The sequence below is a fragment of the Crocuta crocuta genome, unplaced genomic scaffold, assembly GCF_008692635.1.
Source record: "Crocuta crocuta isolate KB4526 unplaced genomic scaffold, BGI_CrCroc_1.0 scaffold3, whole genome shotgun sequence".
NCBI classification, from domain to species: Eukaryota; Metazoa; Chordata; class Mammalia; order Carnivora; family Hyaenidae; genus Crocuta; species Crocuta crocuta.
The window spans coordinates 12,964,272-12,974,210 of record NW_027529934.1 but is presented as its reverse complement, the minus strand read 5'-3'; positions in this window follow the sequence as shown (position 1 = coordinate 12,974,210).

Sequence of the window (9,939 nt, the reverse complement as noted above, 5' to 3'; positions counted from 1 at the left end):
TTTAAAAAAATAAAAACTGACATGATAGTGTTAAAAACTTCTGACTGTTAAAACTTATAAAAGTTTTTTTAAATTTTTTAAAATGTTTATTTTTGAGAGAAAGTGACAGAGCATGAGGAGGGACAGCAAGAGAGGGAGACACAGAATCTGAAGCAGGCTCCAGGCTCCAAGCCGTCAGCACTGAGCCTGACACGAGGCTCGAACTCATGAATGACCTGAGCTGAAGTCGGATGCTCAACCGACTGAGCCACCCAGGTGCCCCAAAACTGTTAAAAGTTGTAAAAGTAAAAGCCCAGCCTTTATTAATATATAGGAACAAAGTTAAATAAAATGTAAAAATCTGAAAACGTGAGTAACTTGTTGAGAATTAAGCTAGTAAAACCTGTAAATAATACACTAAATTATTTACTGGTGTAATCTACAAAAATAACAAGAATTTTTGTAACTGTACAGTTAAGAACACTCACTGATCAACATTTACTAAGTATGTACTATGTACCGGCCACTGCGCTAGGTTTCAGGTCAATAAAAGAAACAGGGTAAAACTGTAAGAAACCAGGACTGAAATAGCTCTCCATAAAGTCGAAACAAAATTGTAATGTTGCCTCAGAGAAAGAATGTCTCTGACGTAGGTAATTATTAAAAGCTTAAAAAAAACCAAAGCTTATACTTACAATGAAATTACCTTATATAAAGCCAGTATTGTTAACATCATGAAAAAAGCAAGAGTTAAATGACTAATGGTTACCTCAATCAATGACTCAGTGTTTCAAATACCAGATTGAATTTCTCCTTCCCTAGATTATAAAAAATGTAAGAGAAAGGAGCTCCATAATCCATTTTCTACACATATCTATATTCCATACCATATAATTTACTATTTAGTTAGTAAATCCACTCTTCAAATTACCAATAATTAATAGTTACAACTTAGGAAACTAGAAAAGTTAAGACACTACAAAAGCAGAATATAAAGAAAATGAATACTTTTGTGATTCTATGCTGCTTCCATCTAACCCAGCTTTTAAACATTTTAAAGAATAAAATGAAAAACACTGCATGCAAAACTAATCACCAAAAGATAATACATGAAAGCCTAAGAAAATTAAACTCAACAAAAATATTAGTTAAGACAAGTTCTCACTTTAAAAAAAATTTTTTAATATGTATTTATTTTTGAGAGGGAGGGTAGGATAGAAATGGGGGGGCAGGGAGGGGCAGAGAGAGAGAGAGAGAGAGAGAGAGAGAGAGAGAGAATCTGAAGCAGGCTCCAGGCTCTGAGCTATCAGCACAGAGCTGATGTGGGACTCAAACTCACGTACCGTGAGATCAAGACCTGAGCCGAAGTCAGATGCTTAACTGACTGAGCCACTCAGGCTCCCCAAGACACATTCTCATTTTTAAAATTCTTTTTCAGTTTATAACAGTGATTTAAGCTCATTATAGAAGATTTGAGAACTATATATACAACAACACATCACCCACTTCTACATTCTCATTTGTTAAATTATTAAAATAATATTGATACCTTTGCATTTGGCTCTTTGAATCTGCATAGTGTTTCATTCATTCAGCCAATATTTACTGAGTGGCTACTATGTGCAAAGCACTTTACTGGACAGGAAATATCTATCAGGTGCTAGGAAAGAAATAAAGTCCATAAGAGATGAAGATAACAGGCTGGGGAGGGGAGGAATTTCACTACTTTAAAGAAGGTGACGTTCAAGTAAATGCCAAAAGCAAAAGAAGAATCTAAGCAGAGAGAATATAGCAAGTGCAAAAACCTAAAAGTGGGAAAGAACCTGTAGGAAATGAGAAGTGTGGCTATAAATGAGAAAGTCAGAACAGAAGCATGAAAAGGAGTTAATAAGGTAGACTGGCTGGACAGCAAGATCAAGCCCATAAGGGTTTAGGATTCTTTTCCAAGTACAATGGAAATCCACTGATTTAGTTTCATGCAAGGAAGTTGTATGATCTGACTTCCATTTTGTAAAAAACAAACACTCGTGTGGGAAAAAAATGAATAAGAAATAATATTAGAAATAGGTAAATATGCAGCAGTTCAGGAAGGGTCTCACATTGGCTTGGAAAAGAATGGTGTCATGAAGACAAAGAAAGGTGGAGGAATTTAAAAATCCAGTTTAGAGATGGAACTGATCGAGCCTGCAGAGGACTTGGATATCGCGTAGGAAGAGACAGGGTGCAGGCTTGAGTAAATGGGTAGCTGGCCATGTAATTCACTCAAAACCAATAGCACTATAAATGAAAAGTTCCATTATAGACAAATAAATTTGAAGGCTATAATTAAACACCTTGATACAAAAATCTGAGGCTCACAGAAGATCCTGGACATCAGACATCAGCATATAGATGATATCTAAAACCATGGTATCAGGATGAGATCACTTAGGGAGCCAAGAGTTAGATGAAAGTGCAGGATCATGCTTAGAGGAGGAACGATGATTTCAATACTGCATATTTCTCATTTGAAACCATGGAGGCTAGAAAGAAGTGAAAAAACATTACCTTAAGTGCTTAAAGAAAAAACTGTCAACCCAACTTCTCTGTCCACAGAAAATATCCTTCAGAAAGCAAAGTAAAATAAAGACATCCTCAGCTAAAGGGAAGAACTTGTTGCTAGTAGATACACATTCAACGAATTCAATTCAGACATAATGGAAATTATATCAGAAGGAAATTTNGATGGGCATGGAGGAGGGCACTCGTGGGGATGAGCACTGGGTGTTATGTGGAAACTAATTTGACAAGAAACTTTGTAAAAAGAAAAAAAAGGAAATTTTGGAATATTCGGAATAAAGAAATAAAGATGGTAATAGAACACTCTTCTCTTGAGTTCTTAATATATGACGGTTGGAAGCAAACAGTGTAATGCCATCTACAGGGACTTTTCAATGCATGCAGATGTAATATATGATAACTACAACACAGGGAAAAGAAAATTCTTATGATGGGAAAGTTTCATATTTCACTTGAGGTGGCAAAGTACTGAATCTAAGTAGAATGTGAAAAGTTCAATATGAATACTGAAATCCATACAGCAACCACCAGAAAACCGATACAAAGAGATACAACCAAAAACGACAGATAAGTGAAACATGTTGATCATCCAAGAGAAACAGGAAAGGGAAAATAGAAGAGCAGAAAAAAATAAATAATAGACCTAATTCCAAATATATCAATGATTAACATTAAATAAAAATGGGTCTAAATTCAATTAGAAGACAGTTTGTCAAAACAGATAATGTATGATCCAACTACAGGCTATCTAAAAGAAACCCATTTCAAATAAAACCACAGAAGTAGGTTAAAAATAAAAGGATGAAAATATATGCTTAAACAAAAACCTGTAAATGAACATTGATAGCAATATTCATAATAGCCAAAAGCTATTTATTTATTTAATAAATATTTAAATTATTTTTTAAATTTAAATTTAAAAAAATTATAAAAAATTAAAAAAATTATATTTTTAAATTATTTAAAACAAAAGCTTATTTTATTTTATTTCTGAGAGAGAGAGAGACAGCATGAGCAGGGGAGGGTCAGAGAGAGAGGGAGACACAGAATCTGAAACAGGCTTCAAGCTCTGAGCTAGCTGTCAGCACAGAGCCCGACGTGGGGCTCGAACCCACGAACTGTGAGATCATGACCTGAGCTGAAGTCGGACGCTTAACTGACTGAGCCACCCAGGTGCCCCCCAAAAGTGAAAACATTTAATTGAAAAGTCCATCAGTTAATTAATGCATAAATAAAAATTGTTCAGCAATAAAAAGGAAGTACTAATACACAGATGAACCTTAAAAACATGCCAAGTGAAAGAAGCCAATCAAAATGAACACATGTTGTGTGATTCCATTTACATGAAACATCTAGAATTGGTAAAACCACAGAGACAGAAAGCAGATTAGTGGTAGCCTAGGGTCAGGATGTGGGGAGGAATATGGAAAGATTGCTAATGGCTATGTGGTTTCTTTTTGAGGTGATGAAAGTATTCTAAGATTAGGTTGTACTGATGGTTGAAGAACTCTGAATACACTAAAACCAGTGGATCATATACCTTAAATGGGTGAATTTTATATGTGGATTTATATCTCTATAAAAGCATAAAAAACATTATGCTATGTGAAAAGGGCCAGATTTAAAGTCTACATATTGCATGATTCCATTCATACAAAATACCCCAAAGAGCATACACATAGAGACAGAAAGCAAATTAGTGGTTTCCTGGGCCTGGGGTAGGAATGTTGACTGACTATAAAATAGTACAAGGAACCTTTTGGGTGATGGAAATGCTCTCAAACTGGATTGTGGTGAGTGTCACACAACCATGTACATTTTTAAAAAATCACTGAATTGTACATCTTTTAAAACTTAAATTTTATGAAATGTAAAATCATAGCTCAATAAAGCTGCTTAAAGCACAAAAGGAAAGAAAACAAAAAGCAAAATCAGACTTTCATCTGAAAGCTATTGTTAAGAGAATCAAAAGATACATCATACACAGGAGAAAATATCTACAAATTACATTTCTTTTTTTTAAGTTTATTTATTTTTAGAGAAAGCATGCACATGCAACTAAATGTGTGCAAGTAGGAGAGAGGCAGAGAGAGAGGGAGAATCCCAAGCAGACACCAACCACACTGTTAGGGCAGAGCCCAATGTGAGGCTTGAACTCACAAACTGTGAGATCATGACCTGAACCGAAATCAAGAGTCAGACACTTAATTGATTGAGTCACCCAGGTGCCCCTGCAAATTATATTTCTGACAAAGGATACATGGCCAGAATACATCAAGAACTCTCTATCTTTTCAAAGTATGAAAACAAACCACTCAATTAAAAAATGGATAAAAATGCTCCTCACCAAAGATAATACAGGAATGACAAATAAGGTGTACAACATCAGCAACCATTACAGAAATGCAAATTAAAACCACAACAAGATACCACTAACCATGTACTAGGAGTGATCAACCTAAAAATACTAAGAATACCAAATACTAACTATGGATGCAAACCAACTGGAACTCTCATCAAATGCTGAGTGGAATGCAAAATGGTACAGCCATTCTAGAAAGCAATCTGACAAATTCTTGTAAAATATCACTTATCATATGACCCAGCAATACCACTCCTAAGTATCTGCCCTGGAGAAATGAAAACTTCTATTCCTATCAACACCTGTAATATGAATGTTTATGGCAGCTCTATTCCTAACTGCTCCAAACTGGAAATTAATCTAAATGTCCTTCAATGGATGGATGGATAAATAAACTCTAACACATCCATACAATGGAATACTACTCAGCAAATAAGGAATGAACTACTGATACATACAAGAACCTGAATGGATCTCAAAGGCATTATGCTGAGTTTCCCAAAGAAGCAGGTATAAAGAGTATACATTCTCCAAAAGACAAAACCACTGTGGTTGCCAGGGGTCAGAGGTAGGGAAGGTGTAACTACAAAGTGTGCATAATGGACATCTAGGGGAGATGATGTGACTATTCTGTATCCTGACTGTGGTGGTGGTTACACAAATCTATGCATGGGCTAAAATTCAGAGAACATTCCCCCAAAAGAGTTAATTTTACTGTATGTTAGTTTAAAAAATAAAAAATTTTAAAGTTCAGGATCCAGTACTAAGCCCTGAAGAACACCCACATTTAGAGAGTAAATAGAAAGGAAAGAAGTCAGCAAAGGAGACTAAGAACAATCAGCGAGGAAGGAAGACTACCAAAGGCTGAGAAGGGTGACCTCTGAGGAAGGAGGGAACGATCAAGAGAGTTAACTACTGTTGACATGTTATTAAATCAGTATAAGAGTATTCACTGCTTTTATAAACTATACATTAAAAATTCACCATATTCTTAAAAATCTTCAAGAGCCTTCTTTTTAATGGTTATATATATATTCCATCTTGCAGAGGTACCACCATTTACAATAACACTTATTATGTACCAAGTTACAAGTCACCAAATAACACTTGTATGTACTTTGTACCTCCCAATTTTTCTCTAATTAATATTACCTCATTAGGACAGATTTTCAAGTCAAAGGACATTTTCAAGACTCATGATACATATCTTCAAACCACTTTCCAAAAAATTTTACTTTATACTCCTCAGTGATGTATAAATGTTCACTTCACCCCATATATTTTTAAATTTCTTTTTATTTAAAAAATTTTTTAATTTTATTTAATTTTGAGAGAAAGAGACAGAGCATGAGTGGGGGAGGGGCAGAGAGGGAGAGAGAGACACATACACAGATTCCAAAGCAGGCTCCAGGCTCTGAGCTGTCAGCACAGAGCCCAACATGGGGCTCGAACTCGTGAACTGCAAGGTCATGACTTGAGCTGAAGTTGGGGCACATAACCGGCTGAGCCACCCAGCTGCCTCTATATATAATTTTTTTAATTTTAAAGACAAACAACAGTAACTTGTTTAAATTCACAATTCACTTCCCACTTCCTTTGCTAATGATAGCAATTTACTCTTTGACATAAAACATTTTCCCATTTCTTTTGCTGTTTATGTTTCCCATTTTGCAAGCTGTTAGAGGCAAAGGCAGGAAATCAAAATCAACAGGAAATATACAAAATATAATTTCTAGTTGCACTCGTACCTCTAGATATGACAAAGAAAATTTCTGATTCTTCCCTATGTATGCCAATTTCAAATATCTCACAATTGGAGGTGCCCTTTTTATTTTTTAACATTTTGTGTGTGTGTGTGTGTGTGTGTGTGTGTGTGTGTGTGTGTGTGTGTGTGTGTGAAAGAGAGCGCATGCACGGGTGCAGGGCTGGGGGTGCAAATGGTGAGGGGGAGTCTCAAGCAGACTCCATGCCCAGTACAGAGCCCGACGGAATGCAGGGCTCAACCTCAGAAATGTGAGATCATGACCTGAGCTGAAATCAAGAGTCGGTCACTTAACCTTCTGAGCCGATGTGCCCCTGGAGCTGTCATTTTTATAACAGCATGTATTTCTCTGAGTAGAGAGCCACACCAGATGAACTATCCCCAAACAGGCCACCCATCCCTTTTTCCCATCACCATGAAACAGCATCACAGAGTCCTATACACAGAAAAGTACTTCTAAGAAAGGAATCTCTCCATTAGTATTTCAGGATCTAATGGTAGACCTTTAAACATGTTCAATTCCATTATTATTGAGGTGAAGAAACAAAGTTGGTGTCAGAACCAGATGATCTCTAGGATGGCAGCTGCCATAGCCCTGCCTGTTACTAACCCCTCAACCCACCAACACAGCAGCTGACTAGAATTCTAAGACAGCAGAGCACCAACTCCAAGCTGTGCTACTTTACTCTTGGCATTCATCTCTTTACCTTTCTTTCTGTGAACTCAAGACTTTAGAAACAAAATTTGGCCTCTCATTACAAAAATCAATCCCTAATATGAAGTTTTTTGTATTTTTTTTAATCCAAGAGCTCAGGCTCTATATTAAGTAGTGCTGGTCTCTTCCATTCAAGAAATGTGGGGTCACTGGTTAAGTTATTTAAATATCTGAGTGTACAATTTTCATTTATAAAACAGGGGGAAAAGGGTAAGTACTTTTATGGAGTTCTTAATGAGATTAAACACATGTAGAGTGCTCAGGGGAGAATCCGACACCATAGTTTAAAACTTTAGTTCTTTCTATAGTCTAAAGGGGGCACCTTCCTGCTTGGAAAATAAATCTATTAAAAGGTAAGAGTAAATGTGTTAGGCTTGAGCTGGAAGATCTGTAGGGCTAACAAGAAGTTAAAGGTACAGAAATAAAAGTAAGAAACTGAAGAGTCTCTAAACTTTTCCAAGAGTAATTCTCTTTAGGTCAGTTAGTAATAGTAGGTATAGATTATCTTCCTAGCTCTCATATAGCTCACATGTGAATATATCACAAAAAGTCACAAAAATCAAAATGGTATTTTAATCAGGACTGTGCTTAAGCTCTTCCTTTGTCTATTCAAATCCTGTATTATCTTTCAAAATGTAGTTCAAGTTCCTAGATTCTCCCTGGACCCAACCTCTCTGGCCATTTCTGATTAAGTAATCTCTTCCCTTGCCTTAAACAGCAACTGTCATACTATATTGGGACATCTTCTATAGTATATTTACTGTATTCATTCCTTTTGTGTGTGTCTTTTTTCCTCCAATAAGACTAAGTTTCTACAGGTACAGAACCATTATATTTCTCTGTCCAATGAAACCGAGCAAAGTGCTTTACTAAAAAATAACAACTGGTAAAAAGGAGTAACACTAAAGCCTTGAGTTCACAAAAGGAAAGGTAAGGGGCAAGGGTTAATAACAGGGTGATCAATAAGAGTTAATAACTCAAAATAACTCAAAATTTGTGAGACGTGTTACAAAGATAAAACTTATTATAACAACATCTCCCTTTCTCTACACCAGCGTTTCTCACACTTTTTTTCATCATCACCACTTCAAGGATTAAAATTAAAATTTAAATTAACTAATCGAAATAACTTAATTCAATTTCTCCCTAACAAGAGAAATTAAAAACTAAAAGGTAAGATTTTGTAGGGTAGCACTGAGCTTCAGAGGGTTGCAAACCAATGTAAATACCTATGTTATTACCACCCCTGATGAGAATGCATGCTCTATACTTCCCCAAATCTTTCAAACACTTGAAGGTCCAAAGAGGACTCATCTGTTCCTGTTAGAGTAAGAGCTTTTTCTAATTACAAAATCATAGATGTCAACATACTATGGATTCAAAATTTTCTATTAGAGAGAAAGGAAGAGAACATTTTCTAAGCAGACAGGGAACACACACACACACACACGCACGCACTAAACAAAGGCAGAGAAGAAAAAAGGATTGAATATTGTGTCTTGTAAGACCAACCAAGACATGTGGGAACCTGGGTAGGCTAATCATTAATACATCTTCAAAAACACACTCCTCAAATACGTGTTCGACATTTACTCAGCAAGAAGCCTGAAGTTTGCCCTGAGGGAGAAGGGAAAGCCTTTAGAAGCGGTTCTGAAGAATTCAAGTCCTGCCTCAGCAAAAGGCCCTGCAGCGAACCGGAGTTACCCACCTCAGCAGGCACTTTCCCATGCCCTTTGGTGGTCTCGGGCTTTAGCCTAGACATCTTCTAAAAATATTCCCCAACACCACAGACAATACTCTTTATAAGAGGATATTTAGAAAAGTTCTTCAGCCTGTTACATTTCCAGTGAACCTTAAGAAATAGACACTCTGGAGAGGAGCCCAGCTGGCCCATTCCTTAACCCAGCTCAGTGATTTTGATGCATGAGAAACGTGGCCTGATTAGGAGAAGAGAAGCCTGGAAATATATGTGTGTCTTAGTCAAGTAATGTGAGATATTTGTGGACCCAATGACAGACAACCTTGACATCCAGACAAAAGAATTCAGACTGTACTGGGATACAATAGGTAATCATTCTAGATCTGTGAGAAGTAGTAACACGTTGACTGCAGTATTTAAGGACTGGTCTCCAATGCTCCTGATGGACCCTCCTGCCGTTAAAGAGAATAACTAAAAGTCTGCAAAGCATGTTAAGGGCATGGGCATGGAATGGACAATGACGATCCAAGATAATCAGCCCATCACATCTATTAAGTCATCTCCCCTCCCTGCTTTTTTCCCATGAAACAGTTATGGTTTCTGGAGATTAGGGCATGGGTATTGTCTGAAGGGGCACTTTTCAGCCTACCATAAGCTCCCAAGTCCTACCAACCCCTAATCACTCTCCTGAACAGCTGACTCTTATACATCCTGAAAGAACCAAAAACCTGCTCTGTTCCTACTTCTGCTTTCATTTATTTTTCAGTTTCGTGTGCATGTACACACACACACACATGCGTGCACTCTTATTGCTGTTATGGCAAACTCATTCACCCAGGCAGCCAACAAAGAAACCTCATCCT